Below are 3,977 nucleotides of genomic sequence, written 5' to 3'. Positions count from 1 at the left end.
CCCGCCCCCTGATGGGCTGAGCTGGCCACACACACACACACACACACACACACACAAATAAATAAAATTTTTTAAAAAAGAAAGAAAGAAAAGACTGCTGAGCTACCTCCCCAGTCCAGCACACATTTTCTTTTTTCTTTCTTTTTTTTAATGTATTTAGTACAGGATCTACAGGGTCTCACTACACAGATTGGACTCATATTGATCCTCCTGTTTTCAGCCTCCCAAGCGCTCGGATTACAGGTGCACGCCACCATGCCCAGCCTCAGTCTCCAGCATGCCCTGTGGGCAGGGTCAGCATGGCTTTCCAGGGATCAAACCCCTGTTCCTGAGTCTGTCTAAGCAATTGCTTTAGTCTGCTGAGCTATCTGGCCAGCCCAACACAAGTTTTCTTAAAGGACCCGATAGTGAACATTTTAAACTGTGTGATGGATTAACAAACTTCAGGACATTGCATAGGTACTTACATAATTTTTTGGGGGGGGGCAGAATTGGGGATTGAACTCCTGCCCTTGCGCTTGCCAGGCAAGCACTTATTCTACTGAGCCATCTCCCCAGCCCCCTATAAATATTTAAAATGTAACTTATTTTTCTTTCTTTCTTTTTTTGTTTTGTTTTGCAGTACTGGGGATCGAGCTCAGGACCTTACACTTGCCAGACAGGCACTTAGGCCACCAAACTATCTCCTGGCCCAATCTATTTTTTTCTTTGTGGTACCAGAGATTAAACTCATGGTTTCCCACATCCTAGACATGTGCTCTACCACTGAGACCCTACCACCAGCCTAAAATATGTAACCATTTTCTTTTTCCCTCTTCCTTTTTTTTGGGGGGTCGTGCTTTGAGACAATGTCTCACCAGGCTGGCCTTGAGCTCATGGCGATTCTCCTGCCTCAGCTAGGATTATAGATATGCACCACCCAGGTTTAGTTGTGTGTGTTTGTTTTGATTTGTTTCCTTGTACTGAGTATTGAACTCAGGTCCTTCATATTTCTTTCTTTCTTTCTTTCTTTCTTTCTTTCTTTCTTTCTTTCTTTCTTCTCCTTCTTCTTTTTTTCTTTTCTTTTTTTTTTAATGTATTTGGCACAGGGTCTCACTACGCAGCTCAGATTTGTAGTGATCCTCCAGGCTGTCTCTCCAGTGCTGGGATTACAGGTGTGCGCCACCATGCCCAGACCTGGTGGCTAGCTCAATGCACCTGGGGGCAGGGCCGGCAGGGCATGTGGTGCCAGGGATCAGCCCCAGTCCCTGTGCTTGCCTAAGCAGGCACTTAGTCCGCTGAGCTATCTCACGGGCCCCTTTATACTTTTTTAGTTTTTGTTTCTATTTTGAGACAAGTTCTCACTAAACCACTAACTTGCCCAGCCTGGATTCCTCCCAGAGTTCTGGGACAAGAATATACTACCATGCCAGTTCTAGAATGTATAACTCACTCTTTTTTTTTTTTTTTTTTTAACTGAATCTAACTATGTAGTTCCTAAACTCCTAAACTCAAACCGTAGGCCCAGGCTGGCCTTAAGGTCACAGCAATCCTCCCACCTCAGAGTCCTGAATGCTGGGATAACAGGTGCTTGCCACCACACCTGACCCTGCTCCCTTCCTTTCCTTTTCTTTTTTTCTTTCTAGTGGTTTTTAGGATTGAGCTCAAGGTCTTCACACTAACTACATCCCAGAGCCGGCCAGATAGCTCAGCAGATTAAAGCACCTGCCTAGGCAGACACAGGGGATGGGGGTTCAATCCCTGGCATGCCCTGCTGGCCCCACCCCTGGGGCACACTGAGACAGCAATTGAGACTGGGTGTGGTAGCCCGTACCTGTAATCCCAGTGCTTGGGAGGCTGAAAACAGGAGGATCACTACGAGTCCAATCTGTGTAGTGAGACCCTGTAGACTCGGTAGACCCTGTACAAAAAAAAAACCATATATATCCATATATATCCATATATATCCATATATATATCATCCTTATACTTTTGTGTGTGTGAACTTTTCAGTAAATTGCCTGGCTTGTATCCATTTCAAAATAGAAAAAGCAGCTAAACAGCAGTACACACTATCCTTAGTTACTCAGGAGGTTGGGGCAGGTGGATCATCTGAAGCCAAGAGTTGGAGGCCAACCTGGCCTCCAACTCTTGGCCTCTTTGCTTTTTGCCACACAGCAAAGCTCACAAATACAAACAAAAAGAGGTGACAAGCCAGATTTGGTCCCCCTGCTTTAAGAGACCAATTAAGGGCCAGGGAGATAGCTCAGTAGAATAAGCACTTGCCGGGCAAGCACAAGGTCCTGAGTTCAATCCCTGGTACCATAAAAAAAAAAAGAGAGACCAATTAAGCATTTATGTACTCACATACATCTAGTGTCTGCCCCACTAGACTGTGCACAAGGTCTCGTATCAGACTATTTATTTATTTTAATGTATTTAGTACAGGGTCTACTGGGTGTCACTACACAAATCAGACTTGTAGTGACCTTCCTGTTTTCAGCCTCCCAAACTGGAAGTACACATGTGTGCCACCACGCCCAGTCCCAATTGCAGTCTCAGCACGCAGTTAAGTGTGCCGTCTCAGCTTGCCCCTGAGGGCATGCGGGAGAGGCAGGGAGGCATGGCACATCAGGGATTGAACCCTGGTCCTTGTGTCTGCCTAAGCAAGCATTTTTTTAAAAAATTAATTTTATTGAGAAAGAAATAGTAATGAGACAGTTTCAAAACAGGTTAGTAGGACAGTTACAATAATTAATACATTACATATTGTTGTGTTTGTAGTAGTTACTCATAGTTCAAGATTCAGACATGCTATCTTGTCTAACACTATTATTACAAATCTTTCTTCTCATTGCACTAAGAGAAAGTAGCTGTATATCTATCCTAACTATTTTATTTTGTTTTTCCAATAATTTTATTGAGAAACAAATAGCAATGAGACAGTTTCAAAACCTATTACTAGAACAATTTCAATAATTAATACATTGCACTTGTTTTGCTTTACTTGAAAACAAACTTTTACTTGAAAAGGTCCCGGACATGTAGATGCTGGTCAATAAATATGTGTTGAAAGGGCATGAACCAGTGTGACAAATGGGGTCTTGAATCATAGTTAAGTTTTTCCTTTAGGCTACTTTCAGGCTGGAATATGAGAATTTGCTATTGGTGGATGTCACAAAAGGAGAGGAAGAAAATTACGCTAAGCAAGCACTTTAATCCGCTGAGCTATCTAGCCAGCCCTTATATCAGGGCTTTTTTTTTTTTTTTTTTTTTTTTCAGAACCAAGGATTGAACTCAGGCCCTTGCCCTTGCTAGGCAAGCACTTATTCTACTGAGCCATCTCCCCGGCCCCTTTATCAGACCTTTTAACATCCCCATGGTCTAACTTAGAATCTGGTGCACAGGGGGACACTTAATAGAGATTTGGGGAGTGAATAAACGAATGAACAGGAGCCTGAGTCCCTGAATGAAATGAAACCAGAGTCCCAGGTGCTTCATTTCCCAGCTCACCCTTTCCTTACCCAACTTCGCTCCTCAGATGTGCTAGAATGTCACACAGAACCCTTTGACCTGCACAATCTGCAAGCCCTGGAGAGAAACTAAGATAAGCCCCGGCTTCCAGCGTGCTTCGCGTTGCTCCAGGAGCCTGGCGCTATCTCTCAGCCCCGAGAGACGTGGCCCAGATGATCTTCACACTGTCTGCATGTCTCAACAGCTCCCAGCAATGACCTTATCAGAGTCCCACCACACAGAGAGAGGAAGGAAGCAGAGTGTGGGGTTTGGGAAGGAAAAAGGAAAGAGTGAGACAACTCTGGAGTAAGCAGCGGGGGAATTTCAATAGAGAAGTCCATATTTCACTAGTGGATGGCAGATGAGGAGGACCCAACAGAGGCGGGGGGAGGAAGTGGCTGAGGTTGGGCAACTGGGGAGTTTCTTATCCTTTTAGTCTAGTGCAACAGGAGACCTGAAAGCAGACTGCCTCCTGCTTGATGTCC

The sequence above is a fragment of the Octodon degus genome, unplaced genomic scaffold (assembly GCF_000260255.1).
Source record: "Octodon degus isolate 3935 unplaced genomic scaffold, OctDeg1.0 scaffold00093, whole genome shotgun sequence".
NCBI classification, from domain to species: Eukaryota; Metazoa; Chordata; class Mammalia; order Rodentia; family Octodontidae; genus Octodon; species Octodon degus.
The sequence above is the reverse complement of the archived record's forward strand: the minus strand, read 5'-3'. Positions refer to the sequence as shown.